The sequence below is a fragment of the Schistocerca gregaria genome, chromosome 4 (assembly GCF_023897955.1).
Source record: "Schistocerca gregaria isolate iqSchGreg1 chromosome 4, iqSchGreg1.2, whole genome shotgun sequence".
Taxonomy (NCBI): domain Eukaryota; kingdom Metazoa; phylum Arthropoda; class Insecta; order Orthoptera; family Acrididae; genus Schistocerca; species Schistocerca gregaria.
The window spans coordinates 563,477,674-563,501,984 of record NC_064923.1 but is presented as its reverse complement, the minus strand read 5'-3'; the positions used below and the strand labels follow the sequence as shown (position 1 = coordinate 563,501,984).

General features: G+C 43.5%; 1 protein-coding gene across 10 annotated transcripts in view; it reads left to right on the top strand.

The window, feature by feature from the left end:
• Positions 1–24,311, top strand: part of LOC126267989 (uncharacterized) — a 905,571-nt gene that overhangs the window by 519,261 nt on the left and 361,999 nt on the right. The window lies entirely within an intron of this gene.

The window sequence follows — 24,311 nt, the reverse complement described above, 5'->3', positions numbered from 1 at the left end:
CATCAGTTCTTATAGTAACGTCTATATTATGCGTTTAATCGCATAATTTATTCTCATTTACAAAGCCAAAGACAAAATTTTTGGTGTTATTAAAACACTAATGTTGATTTTTTTTCATTAAACTAATGAATTTCAATATTCTGCCGTGATATAATTCTTTCTTGTAAGGGAATATCACCATTCAAATTTGGTCAAAGTCTATACATAGTCTGTTCCTTTATTTTCAATAGTTTTAACAAATAAGCCAATTTGAAACATGGCCGCACCTTTCTCGTAGTTGAGTAAAAGCCGTTCAAAAATGGCAACCTACACAGAATGCACATCAGCAGTGGGGCAGGTACACTGCACATGTGGAGCAAGTCACCGACTTCATTCTGTATTCACGTTAACAAATACACCTACACTGTCTGAACAAAAGTATCCGAACACCTATTAGTGGACACTACTGTGGGGTGTCTCTACCCTTGGCCTTTACGACCGCTTGAACTCTTTAGGGGACACTTTCCGTGAGGTGCTTGAATGTCTGTGGATCCTGTGGGTTCGAGTTGTGACCAGAGTGGCCAGTTCATTTCAGGAATATTACTGATGACAAACCATTACCTTACAATTAACAGGCTACATACTCACGCTGATACAAATAATCGTCCTCCCCGAATTGTTCCTCTACTGAACGCAGCACACAATGCTCTAGAATGTCTTAATATCCTTTCGCATTTAGTGTTTTCTTAAGCGAGATAAGGGCACCACACCCCAACAACTAAAAACGCCACCTGGTTGGTGCTTTACTGTTGGCACGACACTTGCTGAATGGTAACATTCTTAAGTCATTCACCAAACTCTCCCATGGGATTGCCACAGGATAAAGTATGAGTCATCACTAAGAATCACTGCTTTGCAGTCATCCGTGTCCAGTGACATCACTCTTTACACCACCACAAGCGTTGCTTACAGTGGAAACTCTCATCGCACCCCCTCACATTTGGTGCTAAGAGGGCACAGTGGACAACTCGTCGAAAACTGAACGCAGATCAAGCATGAAAACCGGAAGAAGGTGTACTGGACTGTGAAAAAAATAAATAATTAATAATTAAAAACAGTGAACGGTCTAAAAACAGGAAACGCAAATTGGATCAGCGGGCATAGAAATGGCGTCGTGGTCAAGTGGTTACGGTATTGCACTATCAAGCGGGCAAGCTGTATTCAAATCTCCGTCGCTCCTATTTATTTATTGCTTTTTCGCTGTTGGCTTTATTGAAATTTGTGTCTGTGTCGTGATGTAACGTCCGTTTGCAACGGCGAGGGACCTATAGTGACAGTTGATTCTGTACAACTGTTGTATTAGCAGCCGAAGGGAAGTGACTTTCGAATGAGAATCGCAAACGTCTGATGACAAGGCGACAAGTCAACCGAATCCTCCACAGGACAACACGTCCGGTGTGTCACACGCGGCATTAGTGAGAGTACCTCTGACTTGTGACAGGAATCTCTTATCGACGTACCTAATTTGTACGTCCGGTAAGTGAGTGAGAAATGCCTCCTTGCCCGATGTAGATGTTCGTATGAATGTGAATGTGACCATTCCCAACGAAATGATGAGAACATAGTGGTTTGTCACATAAGCTGCAACAAATGGACGCAACAGTATCACAGTCATACAGTTTCTCTGTGCTCAGTCAAAACATACGTTTTTAACGTTTTTGAAATTATGTTCCGTTTTGCAACATAGTTCACACCCGTTTATTTGTTGTTTTCATTTCTGTGAGACGCCTATGTGGTATCTCGCCTGCTCTCACTATTCATCACTTTTACTTGCGACGGTAGTGTATTCTTACCACATGACTCATATTCTATAGCCAACGCTATAACAACTGCCAAGATTACAGAAAGAGAACAAACAGTTCAATGACCCTATGGACAATTTATGTACTCCGTCTTCAGGCCACAAGTTTCCCATCGAGACCATCCGACCGCCGTGTCATCCTCATATGAGGTTGCGGATAGGAGGGGCGTGTGGTTGGCACACCGCTCTCCCGGTCTTTATGATGGCTTTCTTTAACCGGAGCTGCTACTATTCGGTCGAGTAGCTCCTCAATTGGCATCACGAGGCTGAGTGCACCCTGCGAAATGGCATCGGTGCATGGCGGCCCGGATGGTCACCCATCAAAGTGCCGGCCACGCCCGACAGCGCTTAACTTCGGTGATTTGACGGGAACCGGTGTATCCACTGCGGCAAGGCCGTTGGAGACAATTCATAATGTTGCGAGAAAAGAAAGGGCATTAAGAACAGGGCTCACTCGCTTGGCAATCCAATTCCGTGACCACTTACCCGAGACATTGTCGCTCGTTATTGCACTTCTTGTTCTTGGACCGTTCACTGTCTCTATTTTGCTTTTTGTTCACAGTTCAGTACACCTTCTTCGTGTTTTTATGCTTGATCTGAGCTCAGTTTTTGACGGTCTATGCACTGGGTCATCTTACCACTAAATCGGAGAGAGATGCGACGCAAAATTTCCTTTGTTAACATACAGTACAGGAATGAGTGGCTGATGTGGAGCTGTTCAACTATTTTTCCCTACTCTCTTTAACTCCCTGATTACAGTCATTGTGCTAGCTGTAGTGCTAGTTGCATTTGGGACTCTGGAGAGTTCTTTCCGCAGATTTCATGAAATTTTTTTACAACCACCCTCCGCTGTCTGTCAGGACATGCGGTGTCCCTGGTCGTAGCTTAGCTGTGGTTATTCCTTCGCGATTCCTCTTCACAATCACTTCATCAACGGTCGACTAGAGGTGTTGCTGGACTCATTCCTCCCGCTGTCAGAAAGCGCGTGCCCGATCCGCATGCTGTTCACGCGGTTCTGCGGTTTGTGTGTGTGTGTGTGTGTGTGAGAGAGAGAGAGAGAGAGAGAGAGAAGAGAGAGAGAGAGAGAGAGAGAGAGAGAGAGAGAGAGAGAGAGGGTGGGGGGGGGGGGGGAGAGGGAGAGAAATAGATTAAAGAATTTATTGATTCAGCATTCTATCTTAATTCTCTGTCAGGAAGACTAGTCACGAAATAACCTAAGGAGAGGCCTTTCTAGTGTCTTTCCAATATAGTTGGAATCTTGTCAGCGGGCGTTCATAGAATAATCTGGTAGATTGTTTGCTCCGTTAGGCCACAATCACATTGAGCGTTGTGGACGAGCCCCGTTTATAAAGGGACGCGTTGCATCTTGCAAGCGTGCTCCAGACCCAGTTGAGACTGCTATAGCGCCAGGGACCGGCATTCGTGCTGTGTTGGAAATAGTGTAAAATCCTGTCTCTGGGACCCGAGTTGCTGCTACGACGTCTTCATTCTTTTTTGCTTTCTGTTTACGAACGGACTTCGCGTTTTTAGAGACGCATAATTTGTGCAGGGCAGGCTGTACGGAACTCGCTGGAAGTACAATGATCAACGTGAAAAGCGGGCTAGTTAAGTGTTGTAACAACCCCGTTTCCTCAGTTCAGTAATCGCAAACGTAACAAAATGAAGATAATTAAATTTCGACATTTCTGTCAGCACCAGGTAATACAGAAATTTATATTTTAAACGGGAAAGCGGGATTGTGTACAGGCTGTTCCTAATTGATTTTACCAGTAGTTAGCAGTCAGTAAATATACTCAGCTTGATTTCTCATACATGTTGTTGACTCGGCTAGTCGTCGTATAAAATTAGAAGTATGATTTCTTCAGATGCTCTGGTTTTGTCAAGTTTAGTGAAAAATATTTAGCTGTTAGCGTTTTATTATCATAGTATATTGCTGATTCGACTCTGATAATACATTGACTCTCCACATTTACTTAAACAATGACACTGATTAAAAATGATCAGTTTCAAATTGAACACTGTTTTAAAGATTGATCTTATATTTCAACACAAACTGATGTACTACAAACTGATGAGAGAGAGAGGGGGGGGGGGGGGGCGAACACACTTTGCATAACATGGCGGAAGTTGCTGAAGATGACCGACACCAGTTCGCCCAATGACGGCTGCTCACGCGGGTGCATACGAACGCGGAAACGTCGCAGACGCGCAAAGTACTCGAAGTTGCGGTTTTCTCTTCCGTGTGCCTCGCGTTGCGTGATGACGTGTCTAACCCTCATGTCTCCTTAGCTGCGTGGGAGGGGTCACGCGCCTATTAAGGCGCTCTTATAGTGCACGAATCGTGCGGCAGTCCAGTGGCACTGAATGCAATACTTCCGAGTGCTTGGCAGAGGGTTGTATACAGTTACATCAGAGAAGTGTAATTTGACAGGCGCACGGCTACTGCCGCGCCGATCATGTCGCGACAACCGTTGTAGTACACTCGAACCTTAAGCTCACACTAGACGAGTGTTCTGCCACTTTGTAGCGAGGGAGACAGAACCGCGTGGATAACGAGTGATGGGGAACAACTGCTGCTGATTTCGGCTCGCCAAGCGGGTGCAGTGCTCTAACGATGACGCTGTGCTGAGCTATTCTGGCAACACGTGTATCGTCCGACGGTTCTTCCGATAAGCCGTCGGCACACCGGTCTACGTAGCTATCGTTGCCGTGGCGCCGTTCAAGATAGCATTTCACTTCCTGCTGTTTCACGTTGCGGAGCAATATTGTCAAATGACACACAAAATAGATTCTGTGACATTTCGGCAACGTGCCACATATAGGAGAAACAATAGGAAGCAAGAACGCTCCTTACGTAATAAGCAGAAAGCAACATGATATACTGTATTTGTTGTGTACATCAGAAGCTCACACTCAGTGGGTTTTGTGTTATTACACATGAATATATGCTGTTTATAAGCACCAGCACATTGAGTGTCTCGAGAATGAATTGTTAATGGTATCATTTCCTGTAACTAAATGACGGGAAACGTCATTTGGTGGTTAAAGAATTTTCATATTTAATTATTTTCGTGTTATAACTCCTGTGTAGTAATAGTCGTTTTAAGGCAACGACCTATTGGTAATTAATGACAACGTGTCGTTATTATTAGGATTTGTTGTAATTAAATGGCAAATAATAACATTCTGGGGATTACAGCTTTTAGAAGACTCAAAATAAAATACGAGTTTCCAAGTAATTGCGGTCCAGCATAGCGTATTCGGTTGAGGTGTTCCGTTACAGAAAGGAGGGCAGATCGGAAGAGAGTTCGCTTTCTATTATACACACTTCTTTCTTTCACCTTCGCGTTTTCTGAAAGCCTGAACTTGTAGATATAATTTCTGTAATATTAGATCTTTTGTAAATGTAAGTTCGCTCTCTGTCAGGAGTAGGTGGTCATGTGTCTTTCATTTTTATCTTATTTCACGTTCACAGATAATGAAGTTTTTATTTGTGTGTATCACAGGCACAGCAACATGGTAAGCATATGACCAAGAGAGAAAATGTGTGTTTTAACAGAGGTAACGTAGGAATTCTACGCGCGTCAATTTTCGTAAAATGTCTGATTTGCGAGCCAAATGAAACCCAGAACGGCCGCTTTCAAATTTGAAAAACTGTTCCAAGATACAACAAGATCGAGCACCTAGGAACAGCCGACCGTTGTGGCCGTGCGGTTCTAGGCGCTCCAGTTTGGAACCGCGTGACCGCTACGGTCGCAGGTTCGAATCCTGCCTCGGGCATGGGTGTGTGTCATGTCCTTAGGTTAGTTATGTTTAAATATTTCTAAGTTGTAGGGGACTGATGACCACAGATGTTAAGTCCCATAGTGCTCAGAGCCATGTGAACCATTTGAGCCTAAGCTTGTTGTTGTTGTTGTCTTCAGTCCTGAGACTGGTTTGATGCAGCTCTCCATGCTACTCTATCCTGTGCAAGCTGCTTCATCTCCCAGTACCTACTGCAACCTACATCCTTCTGAATCTGCTTAGTGTACTCATCTCTCGGTCTCCCTCTACGATTTTTACCCTCCACGCTGCCCTCCAATGCTAAATTTGTGATCCCTTGATGCCTCAAAACATGTCCTACCAACCGATCCCTTCTTCTAGTCAAGTTGTGCCACAAACTTCTCTTCTCCCCAATCCTATTCAATACCTCCTCATTAGTTACGTGATCTATCCACCTTATCTTCAGTATTCTTCTGTAGCACCACATTTCGAAAGCTTCTATTCTCTTCTTGTCCAAACTAGTTATCGTCCATGTTTCACTTCCATACATGGCTACACTCCAAACAAATACTTTCAGAAACGACTTCCTGATACATAAATCTATATTCGATGTTAACAAATTTCTCTTCTTCAGAAACGCTTTCCTTGCCATTGCCAGTCTACATTTTATATCCTCTCTACTTCGACCATCATCAGTTATTTTACTTCCTAAATAGCAAAACTCCTTAACTACTTTAAGTGTCTCATTTCCTAATCTAATTCCCTCAGCATCACCCGACTTAATTTGACTACATTCCATTATCCTCGTTTTGCTTTTGTTAATGTTCATCTTATATCCTCCTTTCAAGACACTGTCCATTCCGTTCAACTGCTCTTCCAAGTCCTTTGCCGTCTCTGACAGAATTACAATGTCATCGGCGAACCTCAAAGTTTTTACTTCGTCTCCATGAATTTTAATACCTACTCCAAATTTTTCTTTTGTTTCCTTTACTGCTTGCTCAATATACAGATTGAATAACATCGGGGAGAGGCTACAACCCTGTCTCACTCCTTTCCCAACCACTGCTTCCCTTTCATGCCCCTCGACTCTTATGACTGCCATCTGGTTTCTGTACAAATTATAAATAGCCTTTCGCTCCCTGTATTTTACCCCTGCCCCCTTTAGAATTTGAAAAAGAGTATTCCAGTCAACATTGTCAAAAGCTTTCTCTAAGTCTACAAATGCTAGAAACGTAGGTTTGCCTTTTCTTAATCTTTCTTCTAAGATAAGTCGTAAGGTCAGTATTGCCTCACGTGTTCCAACATTTCGACGGAATCCAAACTGATCCTCCCCGAGGTCTGCATCTACCAGTTTTTCCATTCGTCTGTAAAGAATTCGTGTTAGTATTTTGCAGCCGTGGCTTATTAAACTGATAGTTCGGTAATTTTCACATCTGTCAGCACCTGCTTTCTTTGGGATTGGAATTATTATATTCTTCTTGAAGTCTGAGGGTATTTCGCCTGTCTCATACATCTTGCTCACCAGCTGGTAGAGTTTTGTCATGACTGGCTCTCCCAAGGCCGTCAGTAGTTCTAACGGAATGTTGTCTACTCCGGGGGCCTTGTTTCGACTCAGGTCTTTCAGTCCTCTGTCAAACTCTTCACGCAGTATCGTATCTCCCATTTCGTCTTCATCTACATCCTCTTCTATTTCCATAATATTGTCCTCAAGTACATCGCCCCTGTATAAGCCTTCTATATACTCCTTCCACCTTTCTGCCTTCCCTTCTTTGCTTAGAACTGGGCTGCCATCTGAGCTCTTGATATTCATACACGTGGTTCTCTTCTCTCCAAAGGTCTCTTTAATTTTCCTGTAGGCAGTATCTATCTTACCCCTAGTGAGATAAGCCTCTACATCCTTACATCTGTCCTCTAGCCATCCCTGCTTAGCCATTTTGCACTTCCTGTCGATCTCATTTTTGAGACGTTTGTATTCCTTTTTGCCTGCTTCATTTACTGCATTTTTATATTTTCTCCTTTCATCAATTAAATTCAATATTTCTTCTGTTACCCAAGGATTTCTAGCAGCCCTTGTCTTTGTAACTACTTTATCCTCTGCTGCCTTCACTACTACATCCCTCAGAGCTACCCATTCTTCTTCTACTGTATTTCTTTCCCCTATTCCTGTCAATTGTTTCCTTATGCTCTCTCTGAAACTCTGTACAACCTCTGGTTCTTTCAGTTTATCCAGGTCCCATCTCCTTAATTTCTCACATTTTTGCAGTTTCTTCAGTTTTAATCTACAGGTCATAACCAATAGATTGTGGTCAGAGTCCACATCTGCCCCTGGAAATGTCTTACAACTTAAAACCTGGTTCCTAAATCTCTGTCTTACCATTACATAATCTATCTGATACCTTTTAGTATCTCCAGGGTTCTTCCACGTATACAACCTTCTTTCATGATTCTTAAACCAAGTGTTAGCTATGATTAAGTTGTGCTCTGTGCAAAATTCTACTACGCGGCTTCCTCTTTCATTTCTTAGCCCCAATCCATATTCACCTACTATGTTTCCTTCTCTCCCTTTTCCTACACTCGAATTCCAGTCACCCATTACTATTAAATTTTCGTCTCCCTTCACTATCTGAATAATTTCTTTTATTTCATCGTACATTTCTTCAATTTCTTCATCATCTGCAGAGCTAGTTGGCATATAAACTTGTACTACTGTAGTAGGTGTGGGCTTCGTATCTATCTTGGCCACAATAATGCGTTCACTATGCTGTTTGTAGTAGCTTACCCGCATTCCTATTTTCCTATTCATTATTAAACCTACTCCTGCATTACCCCTATTTGATTTTGTGTTTATAACCCTGTAGTCACCTGACCAGAAGTCTTGTTCCTCCTGCCACCGAACCTCACTAATTCCCACTAAATCTAACTTTAACCTATCCATTTCCCTTTTTAAATTTTCTAACCTACCTGCCCGATTAAGGGATCTGACATTCCACGCTCCGATCCGTAGAATGCCAGTTTTCTTTCTCCTGATAACGACATCCTTCTGAGTAGTCCCCGCCCGGAGATCCGAATGGGGGACTATTTTACCTCCGGAATATTTTACCCAAGAGGATGCCATCATCATTTAATCATACAGTAAAGCTGCATGTCCTTGGGAAAAATTACGGCTGTAGTTTCCCCTTGCTTTCAGCCGTTCGCAGTACCAGCACAGCAAGGCCGTTTTGGTTAATGTTGCAAGGCCAGATCAGTCAATCATCCAGACTGTTGCCCCTGCAACTACTGAAAAGGCTGCTGCCCCTCTTCAGGAACCACACGTTTGTCTGGCCTCTCAACAGATACCCCTCCGTTGTGGTTGCACCTACGGTACGGCCATCTGTATCGCTGAGGCACGCAAGCCTCCCCACCAACGGCAAGGTCCATGGTTCATGGGGGGAGGAGCCTAAGCTTACGCCTTACTTAATCTAGCTTAGACTAACTTTTTTTTGCCGCAAACGTGTTAACCAGTTCGTGCCGTGTGCCGTCGGCGCTGTGTCTCGTGACGCTGGATATCGCACCTGTATGCATGTCAACGTTAGCTGCCTCGCCACGTGTGCCGGCTGCTTTATTCTATGTTTTTTTCTTGTATATTATTACTCCGTAACGACGTAGCTGAAACCACGGTTCGCTTACGCCAAAATGATCGGAAAATGTTGCTGGACAACCACCACAATTTTGCCCGTCATCGTGTTTATCGTGCACAGTTATGGCCCCGTAACACAGTTACGTTGTATGCTTGGAGATGTTGGTGCGTCTGGAATGTAGAGCTCAGGGCGGCATGTGAAGGGTAAAGCCGTCGGCGCACGGATCGTGCAACTGACGTTGAGCGTGTCGAGTTTCTGACGTCATAGCGTGGAATAGCACGTTACGGAGTCTTCCCGAACGTGCAGAGCAATATCATGTCAGATATTCAGAGCGTGCGTCTGAGCATTGATCAATGAGATGGCACAACGCCATCTACATCACACGCACGCCGTCTCCCTTCAGTATGGAGTTGTGAGGCGCCATATTGGAATTCATTTCAAGCCTATGCATACATATGCCGTTTCTGGACACCAGCAAATTGAGAATCACTGGAAAACCCGTTGTTAACTTGTGATTCGTTCCAATAAAATAATGAGAAACATCATATTCGTGGCAAAAGAATTGCGTATTATGAGAGTAGGCTATGTGAAGGCAGCGACACACTGAAGATCCACCCAAAACGCATTGTTCTTGGTACAATTTGTTATAGTTAAATTTCAGTTAGTAACATATCTACGATTAAGGTTTTTAGCAAGTGCTAACACGCTATGATTGAGTGTCTATAGTGTGTCGTTGGTTTGGCGAAGTGAGTTGCGTCGCTGATCCGTACGATGTGGTATGTTTCGGCAGTGGTTGGCGACTCGACAGTTGCAAATTTTTTTTCTAACATTTGCGTTTTTCTTAGGTTCTGATACTTTATATGTAGAAGTATATACTATAATACTTGATGTTATGTAAATATAAGTTCACCTTTTTTGAGGGGTGACTTTCTTCGATCGGCTTAATGTATAGGACAGCTTGCGCTACTTGTATAAAGATATTTCACTCCTTTTTCTTTTACGCTTCGTAATTCACATGTTGCAAAGATTCTGCTACTGGGTAGGAACAGTGTTCAAGCAAGGCTGACCTTGGGGTTTTACTAAAATGTGAGGATGATGAATGATCTTATGTGGAAAAATATTGCAAATTTGTATCGCACTGTTTGTAATGCAACTTTTATAAGCCTGTGTCCTTATTGATTGGACACGGTACTATTCTTTTCATGGACGATGGAGGAAATGTGCCTTTAACAGAGCTAACGTGGAAATTTTAGGCGCGCCCGCTTCGTAAACAGTGTTATTTACGATCTAGAAACATGCCGCAACTGCCACTGGAGTGCGTTGTGTCGCGTATGCCACGTTGGGGCCCACGTACCGTATGCACAAGTCGCATCATTTCTGAGAATTTAGCAACATGAACTTAGCACGCTCAACGTTGACGTTCGATAGCACGGCCCGTGTGCTGACGGCTTAAGCTGCTATGCCACCGTACGTGGCAGGGCGGACCGTGTACTGCGCGCCGACGGCTGCTCCGATCGCGGCGCGGTGTGGCAGACGGTGAGTGCACTTCGCCGGGCGTGGCCCGCAGCGGACGAAGACCCCAGAAGGCCGCCGCCGGCGTCCTGTCCTCGCAGCTTCTTCCTGTGCTGCGGCAGCCTCATTGGTACCGGAGTGTTCACGACTATTAAGCCGTCGGCACACGCACGGTGCTGTCGAACGTTAACGTTGAGCGTGCCAAGTTCAACGTGCTGCTGAACGCTCAGGAACGATGCCATTCGTGCATACGGTACGTGGGCCCCAACATGGTATAAGCGATTGCAACGCACTCCAGCAGCAGTTGAGGGATGTTTCTAGTTTGTAAATCACACTATTTACTCAACGGTCGCGCGTAAAATTCACACATTAGCTGTATTAAATCGCACATTTCCTGCATCGTCTACGAAAGGAATGTACCATGTCCAATTAATAAGGACACAGGCTTATAAAAGTTCCATTACAGACAGTGCTGTACAAATTTGGAATACTTCTCCGCATAAGATAAACATTATTTCATCATTCCCACATTTTAGTAAAACCGCAAGGTCAGTCTCACTTGATCACTGTTCCTACCCAGTAGCAGAATCTTTGCAACATGTGAATTACGAAGCTTAAAAGAAAAAGGGCGCAAAATACCTTTATACAAGTAGCGCAAGCTGTCGTGCAGATTAAGCCAATCGAACAAAGTCACCCCTCAAAAACGATGAACTTATATTTACGTAACATCAAATATTACAGTATATACCTATATATTAAACTAATAATAAAGTATCAGAACCTAATAAAAACGCGAATGTTAGGAAAAAAATTTGGAAATGTCAAGACGCGAACCACCGCCAAACAAACAACTCGTTAGAGGACACTGACGCAATGGTGTGGGCACGTAATGATTTAAGCAAGATGTTTACAACCGATTTAAATATGGTGTACGGCTCGTGGATGTGTGTATGTATGTATGTGCGTGTGTGTGTGTGTGTGTGTGTGTGTGTGTGTGTGATTCAATATGTAGCGGAAAAATAAGTAAAAGAACAAATAAGAAAAAATCACGCATGATTTACATGTTTAGCTCGTGTTACAGCACTCCTGTTGTGAAGGATATTTCGCACTGAGATGAACTGTTCAGACTCACTGCCACAGTTCTTTGTCGTCGACACTTTATGGCTGACATCGTCTCCGCGTCACGCAAAGACTCATGTCCGCATGTAGCTTTGCTTACAGAAAAGAAGAAAGCTGAAAGTTAGCCATCTTCTGTGTTGCTGATACAACGTACTGTGTGTGAACCCAGCCAAGTTACAGAAGTACTTTTTCGGTATAAACATTTTACTTGAAGCACAAAAAGTAAAAACAACACATATTTTGGATTCGCATGTTTTTTCGCTAAGTAGTTGTTTTCGTACTTCTAAGATGAGTATCTCCCTTACCCGTTGTTCGAAGAAATTGCAGTGAGTTAAGAGAGCGGATTGCATCTGGTAATCTGAGGTAAGCAGAAATTGGATGTTTGAAATTGTCGTAATATTTGGAAATGTGTCCATCAATCACCTGTAAAAGAATTTCGAAATCTTGAGCATTCATCCGTAAGAAATTCCTGAATCTCGTTCAAGAAGACCGTGCCCATGTCTTTATGATTTTTTAAGGACATAAATATTCTTCTCGCCAGTGTACATGTGTATAATTTGAAAGTGTCCAAACAAATAGTATCTTATGCTCCACCACGCTTAGAATCGCGTCCGCATCTATGTTTGACTCAAGGAAAGCAAAAAGCTGAAAGTTGTATCATCTGTTGCGCTCCTGCAAGAAATTCTTTGTGTAAATGAAGTAAAAGTGATCCCATGTTGAGTTTTACTCCATGCGTAAATGATTCAAAACCACAGGTTTCGGAGTCGCATGTTTCTTTGCTGTGCAATGTTATGAAGAGATTTCAGTCAATTGGATCTTACTTAGGTGGCTTGCACGTGCCTAGGTGTCCCATGTCGCCAGGTGGCAATGGTATCGTCTTCACAACTTGACTTTTGTACGAAAAAACCCATGTTCGAGTCCAGGCCCGGCGGTTTTCAGTGTCGCCAATCAGTTATACAGCTGATGGCTGTTCATATTCGCAGTTGCGAATACACATAATGTATTCCTGAGATTAGCCTGCCCATGCAGGAAGTGACTTCTATTTATATAGGTAGAGATGAGATAGCCCAAGTTAGTGTTCACTGCAGTATTTGTTTAAAAGTTTGGACACTGCACCCAGAAATGTGGGACTGTGGACGGATCGGGTCTCCCCAGCGCGTAGTACTCGTAGTTGTTAGGGAGCACGTTCCGATGCAAGTTTTGTATAACGTGCGAAGAGAGACACAACTGCGGTCCTCCGTTCACACATCCGCCCTTACTGTTCCCAAACTAGAGCTCCGCAACTTCCGTGAGCGAAAGTGGCCGTAGAGTGATGGTGAGTACTGCACGTGAAAGAACAATGGTTATGATGTCAAGCGTCGCCAAGTGTCCCACTCGCAACAAGCCACGATTCTTAGGGTGAATTCGAAAAAGAAGAAGATTGAAGTTCAAAGTCTCGTCGACATCGAGGTCATTAGAGACGGAGCCCACGCTCGTATCGTTTCAAGGACGGGGAAGAAAGTCAACCGTGCCCTTTCAAGGAATGCAGATTTGAACCGTCCTCCTCCTAAAACCGAGTCCAGTGTGCTAAGCTCTGCGTCACTTCAGTCGGTGTGAATTTGGAGGCGGTCTCTAGCAGGAACTAAAAATTATCATAAAGTTCTATTTAAGTGGCATTTCCTCTACATAAGCCGCGGATATGTTAATTGATATTGAAGTGTTGTGACTACATATTTGTTTTTGCAGTGTTATTACAACTAGAATTTAGTATTAGAATAGCGCCAGCGCGCACAGAGTTAACGTATAGTCGAGTAACGCAAAGAATCGTAGCAGCCAAAGGACACCAAGCAGATTAGATACAATGTAATCACTGAGATTAAGAAGCACGACGAGGGTCGTATTACACCGTCAAAGTTCTTCGACACGTTTTTCGCAAAAATTAGGACCACGATACGGCAAACCTCATTACATCAACAAAGACTGTATAAAAACAAATATTATAAAAATATTTCACAAATTTCTGATTTAGTGCGGTATAGGTCTTACCGATATAGCTCTGTAACCTTCAACGTCTGTAGAATAGAAATAAACGCATAGCACACATATGTAGTTAAGTTTCCTTTCGTCAGTTGCTGGTGGCTTTATACCAACGTCATTTCATTTAATCGCGCAGACTACGTTATGTTGAACATTCATTATGCTACGAAAAAGATTATATTTGTAACCTGAACAAAATGAACTTAATGTAGTGTCACTTAGTTTCTATGACGAACAGTGTTTGATGAAACGCCAACAAATAAACTGCGGGATTCTAGATGCGATCTCAGTCTGTAACCTTTTTAATGAATGGGTTACGGGAGCACTGTCAACTTTACGCGCAATGTAAAGCCACCGTTCCCTCTTTTGTTCCATTCGCAAAGTTTTGTCGCTATCGAAGCATTGCATTTACGTGCATCTGAATTTGGGATTTTCATCTTATGTCCCAACTAAGGTGCAAGCTTGAATCCAATGCCAGATACTCATTGATAAATAACTTTCTCATATGTGTTGTTACGGCATGAAGATGCAATATCGAACATGAAGTTAAAACACGGTAGTGACATTCAGTCCTCGCCTAGATTTTCTGTTCTGTGAGCTTGTGGGCATTCCTCTCTGTCTCCATAGCTTTGGTCGGTAGGCGCGATTGCGTATTGGCTCTGGACTCCATGTAGGCCTTGTTTCATCACCAGTATTCGGTTGGCAAAGAAAGAGCGGCGGTAAAGTTTCTGTAGTGTGCTCCAGTGTCCATTCCCACACGCCTCGGCAGTTTCTCATGGCGTGAGTCCATGTGTCACTCTCTTCTTACGTTTTATTATCAACAATACGAACGCGACACTACACTCTCCACGTACTCATTACATTCATTTCCACAACAAAGCCACGCTGAAGAAATAATAATAATTAAAAAAAACACTTCGCGAAGGACGGTATTTTACGATCCTTTGTGGCAAAGTACAAAAAGTTGACTCACACCGAATGCGTTTTGTTTCCTCGACACGCGGGTCTTAGGATTTATGTGGCTTTGGGGAGCTAGGGGACCGATGACATCAGTTCTTAAGTCTCATAGTGCTCAGAGCCATTTGAACCATTTGTTAAAAGAATTTCATAGAGGTGTGGGTAGCTCGCGAAAACAAGAGTTTGGCTGACGGTCCTAGCAGGTGTAGTTGCCTTCTGGGGCAGAGACATTGTTCAGCATCCAGTGGTCCTTCGTTATCAATAAAGGTATCTCTCTAACAACGACAGCCTCGTAGAATTCAGAGGAACGTACTTGGGCACGGAGGAGGAATTCCAGTGTAGGAGTGCTCATACTCTGCAGCAGCAGGTCTCTCACAAGCGTGGGGCAGAAGTGCGCATTACCTGGACACTAGGCTAACGCGTCGCCAGCACGTATAGAAACTGCTGGGGACCGTACCGGCTCACCTGACGCGCCCGCCTCTTTCCGCTGCTCGACAGAGCACCAGCGTTACGGGAACACCTGGGCGTCAGCGACAGGCCGTATGTAGCTGCAAGCCGCCGCTGCCGCTCAGACCGGTCCTCGAGTGCGCTGACGCCGCCGTACTGTGTGGAGGGGAGGGGAGAGGAGAGGAGAGGAGAGCAGAGCAGATTAGAGGAGAGGAGAGGAGAGGAGGAGGGGGTAGGCCTCCTGCATCCAGCTGAGAAGCCTCAGTCATAGGGACGGGCTAAATTGTGACTTCACGATATCACTGTCTTCTCTGAACGTTACTTTTCCGTAACTGCGATTTTTAGTTGCGATTTGGCACAGTTTAGATTCGCAGTTTATGCATTCACAACTTGTAACCCCTTCGCAACACTGACGCTCGCCATAGCAAGAGGGGCACTTTTTGAAAATGTAATCTAGTCTGGTACTACACATTTTCAATTTCTTAAAAAAATATATGTTGTTTTTAATGATTTCTTGTATCAGATAACGTAACTGTTCTAATTTTCCCTATAAAACTTAACCCAAAAATTCAAGTCTTAGTAGTGAATGAGAGTTTTCGCAACTAATGTCGTGTTCATATTTTCAGGTTCAGGACCCTTCTTACGCATCTATATAACTTTAAAAAGTCTCATGTGAATGAAAACCAACGACAATGAATGAGATTTACATTTTTTTAAAAATTTTTGTGGTAGTTATATAGTATCCCTCCATTCAGTTTAAACTTCGCGGAAAATGCGTTGGTGCTACTAAGTTTGGGCTAAAAGATGTTTTTAGCTTCTCTATATGACTTATACATCAATACCTATTCAAAAAGTGTGTTGTTAATAAAAGTTAAATATATTTAACGAAATTTGTTTCTTTTTATTTTTTTGTGATGAGCACAGAGCACCCTCCCCCCTGATATTACGTGTTATGGAAAATGTGTTGGTATTGCTGGGTTCAAAATGTGATTTATTGCCGTAGATAGTACACTGTGATTAGTCGCAGTCACAAGTAGAAACTAAGAGGCATTGTCACGCACTATCTAGTATTTCTGGATAGGCGAGCTGTGTCAGTGGAACGGAAGTTGTATGTTCTCATTTGTAAACTGTATAAATTTAGTATTTCGAAAGTGTGTCATTAAAGTAATTATGTGATTTGAAACGGATGACAAATAAATATGAAATACACTGTAAGAGAATAATGAAAATTCTATTCTTCTATTGTTAAACCTGTCGCAAATACCTAATATTTTGCCAAGTAGTTATCGATAAAAATTTGGTGTGTTCTATAAGGCTGATGATAGGCAAGTAAAAAGAGAGAAGAATACAGATCTTCCAGCTAAAAGTTGACATCAGGAATAGTTTAAGTGCAATAGCTGAAGATACTTCCACAAGTTTACCTGTGTATTGTATTGTTGAAAAAAAATCTACTTGAGAATACACTTCTGCTAAACATTTGTTAAATGTCACTTAGTGGACCCCCTTGCATTTGTCGTAGTATATGTACGATACATGTGTAAATACACATCAAAATATTCGTCATGAACTTGACCATTACGTATGTAACATACGTTTTCTGAATTTACGTTGCAGTTTTAGTTTATATGATGAAAAATGTGTTAAGTCATTTTTTCTGTCAGGAAATAAATTTCAGAAAAAATCAAAATGGTTCAAATGGCTCTGAGCACTATGGGACTTAACAGCTGAGGTCATCAGTCCCCTAGAACTGATAACTACTTAAACCTAAGTAACCTAAGGACATCACACGCATCCATGCCCGAGACAGGATTCGAACCTGCGACCGTAGCGGTCGCGCGGTTCCAGACTGAAGCGCCTAGAACCGCTCGGCCACTCTGGCCGGCCGTCATTTCTTGCCCATCCGTATTGAGTCCCGAACCGTGCAGCATTCGCTAGCACACCACCGGCCGAGGGACCTGTCCACAGTTTTCAACATCCGTTGCCCACCGCGAGCACGCGTTTACTCCCACTACGCAATTGTTTTCCTTGAAGTCGCTGCCGCTTCGGAAGGGGCACAACCGCATCGTAGTATCAATACAAAAGTAAATTTGCTGACAAGTTAATCAGCACCTGTTGAATGGTAGAGTTCAAGGGCTCATAAGGAAAGATAACCAAATGCAGGGCACCATCACGAACCAAACAAAATGGAAGCAAAAATCGGGAGGTTACGAGCTTCAACAGAGGACCCTGCTTGCATGCGGCCGCTTTTGTAATACAGCGCTAGTTGTTGTAATAGGCTTGAAAACACGCCCTTCCGCCACTCAGATTGACGGCCGCTGTGGAAGAGCGGTTCTAGGCGCTTCAGTCTGGACCGCGCTGCTGCTACGGTCGCAGGTTCGAATCCTGCCTCGGGCTTGGACGTGTGTGATGTCCTTAGGTTAGTTAGGTTTAAGTAGTTCTAAATTCTAGGGAACTGATGACCACAGATGTTAAGTCCCGTAGTGCTTAGAGTCATTTGAACCACTCAGATTGAAACTTCCGTTACGGCACGCGGCGTCCCACTGCAGCCACGGTCAGAATCTGTGTGCACTGCTGGCTATGTGCGGCGTGCGAGACAAATCTCGTAAAATATTCCTTCGTACAACTCGCGGAAAAGTAAAGTCGTATGGCATTGTTGGCTGGGAGACCCTAAGGAAAAGGTTCAGCAACCTAGCCGCTGAGAGTTTTTGCCTCCGCGCAAAAAGGCCTCTTTTCTTGTGGATATGTGAAATCTATATCACCTGGAGGTGGTTTTTGCTGGGCTGGGCTGTTGTGGGGGCGGAGACCAGACACCGAGGTCATAGGTCTCATCGGAGTAGGGAAGGACGGGGAAGGAAGTCGGCCGTGCCCTTTTCAGAGGAACCATCCCGGCATTTGCCTGGAGCGATTTAGGGAAATCACGGAAAACCTAAATCAGGATGTCCGGACGCGGGATTGAACTGTCGTCCTCCCGAATGCGAGTCCTGTGTCTAACCACTGCGCCACCTCGCTCGGTCGTGGTTTTTGCCTCCGCGTAAAATAGCTACTTTCCTTGTGGATATATGAGATCTATATCATTTAGAGGTGGTTCCCCGGAGTACAAACGGATCGCTGGTCGGCTGGTTCGCTGCGATGGCTAATGGCGTTTGCTCGTCTTAAGGGGACCACGTCTCTACTGTGCGTTTTCCTGAAGAACAGCTCTGTCACATTCTCGGTTTCTCTGATTGGTAATTAAGTGTCTCCGTGTTTCACATCTGCGTAAAGAAATGAAAATTTAAATAAATATCTGTTTTGTTACCAAATGTTATGAACCAATAATTCTTTCACTGTATTCACCATCGTCCTTTCTTGTATTAGCGTTCCTTTTGTCACATTGCTACACTCACGGGTAACCAATGGTTACATTAGTATCACTTTTTCTGTAAGACGACTTTGCTAGCCCACTATCAGTTCCCCGATCGACAGTCGTCATTAATTTCACACGAATGGTCTTTAAAAATAGGCCGATCCCGTTTCCGATTTAGTCAGCAAAATGACTGGTTTCCAAAAGTTAAATAAGGGAGATGAATAAACGCTTGACCAGTGTAATGTGCCCTCTTATCTGTCGCTGTGAACAAAGTTACTCCGCACAGATCAGCCGCCTAATTTAAAAGCAAGTATGATCGTGACAATCCAAGTCCATCGCAAAACCGGTTGGCCATTTACAAGTGAGCGAGTATCGACATTGGAAGAGCAGATCACCAGCTAGAGGTGCATTTCGAGAAATGATGTTGGAATGTTTATACCAGAAGTGGTACTGAGAAATGACCTCTATGTCCGGAGTGCATTCCCAGATGATGCGGCGATTTTTTAACCGCTCCAGTCTCTACGGGACTGCCACAGGTCCACTGAGGCTGCTATCAAATTAGTAGCGCGAATCTGTAACGGTCTAAAGTGTGGCCGAGGCGATGTGCCTGCTACCTTCTCCTTCTTAGTGCTGAGACGAAGAAGGGCTGCACTCTGCCTGCTTCTGCCACAGACTTTACCTGCAGTTACATAAACTGTATTTGGGAGGCCCGGTAATGTAGTGATTAACACTGAAGAAAAGGCATCAACAAGTGGTAGTTTTGTGTGAACATCACTTCACTTTACCGAAAGGAGGAGCCTGTAGAACTGGATATGACCACGTCTCTTTCCATCGTTTGACCTGCCTCACACAGTGCGTTATGTAATATACGACTCAACATATGACTTGATAATACGAGTATTAGCTGGGATTGGAGACTCTTGCCGGCGGATCAGTAAGGCCCGTATCTCTCGGGTGCTATTATCTCACCTATTTAAAAGTTCGTCGTTGTATAGTTGTCGCTTCACTTGCTTTAGTGCCTGTAAACCATGAAAAGGCGGCGAAATGTATTTGGTGCTTGGCAACCATCACAATGATCATTACAAAGTATGAAGAATACAAAATTCTTCATAACACGGACCGATAAATGACTGGAATATTATAAAGAAATAGCTGCAGCGGTCAGCTGCATTCGAAGTAACTGTACTGTGGATGAAATAAGGATGAATTGAAATGGATTAAGGAGCCAGTATTTGGCGGAAAAGTTAAAAGAAAGTATCTAGAAATGCAATTAATTGTAAATGCATTTATTTTACGAAGTGCAAATACGTTCTTCAAGTATATTCGTCTTTATTTATAGACCGTGAGAAGTGTCATTACCGGCACGAGCACTTCGTATATTTATAAACGCAGTGTTTATTGGTACTCGTTAATGGTATCCCTCGAGAGAAAAACAAACGTCAATCAGGAGCGTAATAATCTGTATATCGTGCATTTTACTGGTTACAGGATGTGGGGGAAGAGACCGGTGAAAGTTCATTAAATACGCCATCAGGTTCTTCAGGCACGCAGTCAGGCGTTTCACATACGTCCAGATTGAATGAAAAGAAAACTCTATGGTCGTGTGGAAATCCATGTGGTTTTAATAAAGTGTATGAAAGTGAAATTAACGTATTTATTCATTGATATAAAAAGACTGTGCCAACGACCTTGCCCACGTAAAACTGCTTGCCGTCAGATCGCCGAAATTAAGCGCTGTTGTGCTTGCCGAGCACTTGGACAGGTGACCGTCTGCACTCATTAGCAACTTGACTGAAAAGTAGCGGCTCCGGTCACGAAAACCAACAACGGCCGGGAGAGCGGCATGCTGAACACGTGCTCCTCCATATCCGCATCCAGTGACGCCTATCGAGACCGGCCGCTGTGGTCGAGCGGTTCTAGGCACTTCAGTCCGGAACCACGCGGGTGATACGGTCTCAGGTTCGAATCCTGCCTCGGGCATGGATGTGTGTGATGTCCTTAGGTTAGTTAGGTTCAGTTAGTTCTAAGTCTAGGGGACTGATGACCTTAGATCTTAAGTTCCATAGCGCTTAGAGCCATTTGAACCATTTGAACGCCTATCGGTTGAGAAAGACACCGTGATCGGTCGGTACCTTTGGGTTTCGAGGCCTCTTCAGGCGGAGTTTAAAGATGTTATGCTTCCTTTCAAAAATTCCTCCTTTGTTAATATGTAGCTTCATGTGTTTCTGGAACATTACATGAAACATTACGCTGTGGAATGTGAGTCTATATCGAGTGCTCGAGTAGCTTTCACATGTTGCTAAAGTTCTTAACGTAACCATGAGATGATCTTTAGCAGGAATGGCATTTCTTAGTATCTATTTAGGGCAATGAAATGAAAGCGAAACAGATGGAACCGCCAATACATTTTTCCCACTGTGAAAGAAGACGGCCAGTGCATTCTATTGCAAGATGGTGCCCGCCCATAAGTATCCAAAATTGTTTGCACTACGTTGTGGCATTTCGCTGGAAAGTCCGTACACATCCTCCATAAACTACCGATCTATCCAATGTGATTTCTGTATCTTTAGAGCCCCGAAGAAAGACGTTCGTGGCTGCCCACTTGCTTCAGACGAAGAGATGCTCCCGTAGGTACAATCAACATTTTGTAGGCGACTGCAAACTTTTTCCCATCAAGGTATTGGCCGACTAGTCTCACAGTGGGGTAAATGTATTAACGGTTATGGCGATTACTTTTGAAATAATAAACAGTTTACCTACTTTTAACCATCTGTCTCTTTTTCATTTCTCTGACTCTTACAGAAGAACAAAATGAAATGTTTGCTAGTCCATTATAAAATTATTTTTCTCTTTAGGTCTTGTAACTCACGAAGTAAATTCTTTCAGGCTTAGAGCTTCTTTTTTCACTATCCACAGTTTCACATGCAACCGTTTCCATTTCTCTTTCTTTTCAAGCTATGCGCTTGCCGCCAACATTACACTAAATGCTGCTACACAGGCGATTATTTGTTTGGCATCTATTCCTGATCAAACTATGACGAGAAATTTTACGACAGAGTAGTAGCTCCAGTGAAGTATTTCGGCCCAAGACTTTTTCGAAAATCTTTGCAATATGGGTGTAAGTCCTCTCGCGCTAGCTGCAGGAACCAGTTTGTTTTTATCTCCATATCACGAGAACTACAAAATGTTTGTGAAAGGAGACATCACGTGCCAGTTGTGTAAGTGGTCTGAGCCATCGTCTCGCGTCTGTCAACGGGCGCTGGCTCTCTGACTGCAGTGTGGGCTCCCAGCCCCCCTTCCCCTGGGAAAACGACGGCAGTGGGGGTGGGCGACCCTTGGCAGCCGGTCTGGCTCTCTTTCCCGTCGCAGGGCGCCCTTTTATCGATCTTTTCTTCCTCCACAGCTGTGCGAAACGGGGGTGCACCCCCGTGCTGCGAAGCTGCTCTAAGAAATGTCTGGTGTCTTCAGCAGCACTTGGTCTGTTTCAGATCTGGTGACAGAATTGCTATTGGATAGCGGGGATAACGGAATCTTCTGTGGTGTGTTCACGCAATGTTTCTCTACAGGTCATTCTCCTCGGCGACGATATACGTTGTTCTTTCGCTGCAGCTCAAATTTGTGCTGTAACATAAGTATAGCTAGACAGCATAAAAAGCGGGCATGTTTGCTGTACATGAATATTAGAGGCGATACAGGAATTCCAGCGGTGTTTTCTTCCTAATGTCTTATTCCAACGCCGGCCGGTGTGGCAGAGCGGTTCTAGGCGCTTCAGTCTGGAACCGCGCGACCCTTACGGTCGCAGGTTCGAATCCTGACTCGGGCACGGATGTGTGTGTTGTCCTTAGGTTAGTTAGCTTTATGTAGTCCTAAGGACATATTACCTCAGATGTTAAGTCCCATAGTGTTCAGAGCCATTTGAACCATCTTACTCCAAACTGTAAATAATGCCGACTGCACAACTGAAATGCTTGTGCATCTAAGTCCTGTATTCGTGTTTGTATGAGTACGAGCTACAGCTCCAATTCAAAGCCTTGTTAATAAATGCAATGAACTTGAATGTAAAATTTAAACACCAATTTGACGTAAAACGCTAAGTAGTTCAGATCTTGCGTGACACCTGTAAAAGAGTAAAAATCATAATCATTTATTAGGTTGCTCGGTGGCCATTGCGGCACCAAAGCAGAACGTGACAGAGATAAGGTCAAAATACTGAATTTTACGTTTCGTATTTTTTTCTGAATTTGACGTTTCGTATTTTTTTCAATGCGGGAGATAGTAAAGCGGTTAGTCCTTTCAATCATTCCCGTTTTCAATAAGGGTTGCCCGACGTAACAGCATTATAGACCCATACCACTCTGTTGTAGAATTATGAAACATGGAATCCGCAAATACAGATCTTGTGAAACTCATTAATCTTTCTCATTAAAATTCTTTTGTGTGCACTGCCCGTCATTTTATAAAATACTTAAAAGGGTAAAAGTACTCGTGTTGCAGGGAGATATCTACGTCTACATGGATGCTCTGCGAATCACATTTAAGTGCGTGGCAGAGGGTTCATCGAACCACCTTCGCAAGTCTCTATTATCCCAATCTCGTATAGCGCGCGGAAAGAATGAACACCTATATCTTTCCGTACGAGCTCTGATTTCCCTTATTTTATCGTGGTGATCGTTCCTCCCTATGTAGGTCGGTGTCAACAAAATATTTTCGCATTCGGAGGAGAAAGTTAGTGATTGGAATTTCGTGAGAAGATTCCGTCACAACGAAAAACGCCTTTCTTTTAACGATTTCCATCCCAAATCCTGTATCATTTCTGTGACACTCTCTCCCATATTTCGCGATAATACAAAACGTGCTGCCTTTCTTTGAACTTTGTCGATGTACTCCGTCAGTCCTACCTTGTAAGGATCCCACACCACGCAGCAGTATTCTAAAAGAGGACGGTCAAGCGTTGTGTAGGCAGTCTCCTTAGTAGGTCTGTTACATTTTCTAAGTTTCCTGCCAATAAAATGCAGTCTTTGGCTAGCCTTCCCCACAGCATTTTCTACGTGTTTCTTCCGATGCAAGTTGTTCGTAATTGTGATACCTAGGTATTTAGTTGAATTAACGGCTTTTAGATTAGACACATATATCGTGTAACCGAGGTTAAACGAGCTCATTTTAGCACTCGTGTGGATGACCTCACACTTTTCGTTATTCAGGGTCAACTGTCACTTTTCACACCATTCAGATATTTTTTCTAAATCGTTTTGCAGTTTGTTTTGATCTTCCGATGACTTTATTAGTCGATAAACGACAGCGTCATCTGCAAACAACCGAAGACGGCTGCTCAGATTGTCTCCCGGATCGTTTATATAAATAAGGAACAGCAAAGGACCTATAACACTACCTTGGGGAACACCAGAAACCACTTCTGTTTTACTCAGGACATAGACTTTTTAGTTGGGTAATAGTGCTGCAATATATTACATTTCTAAAAAAAATGTTTTTATCCCACCGACATCACATTATTACATTTTATTAGCGCTAAAATAAAAGTTGTTGGTGTTAGGAGAGGAGGAGGAGATGCGTAGCAGACAGTTCATAGACTATATGACTTGCTGGTAGTTGATAGCCCGTCCTCTCTTTTGATGCAGTCAGGATTTTAGTTGACCCTTTTATTCCGTGTGTTCGTATACTTGCCGTCTTGCAAGTGCTC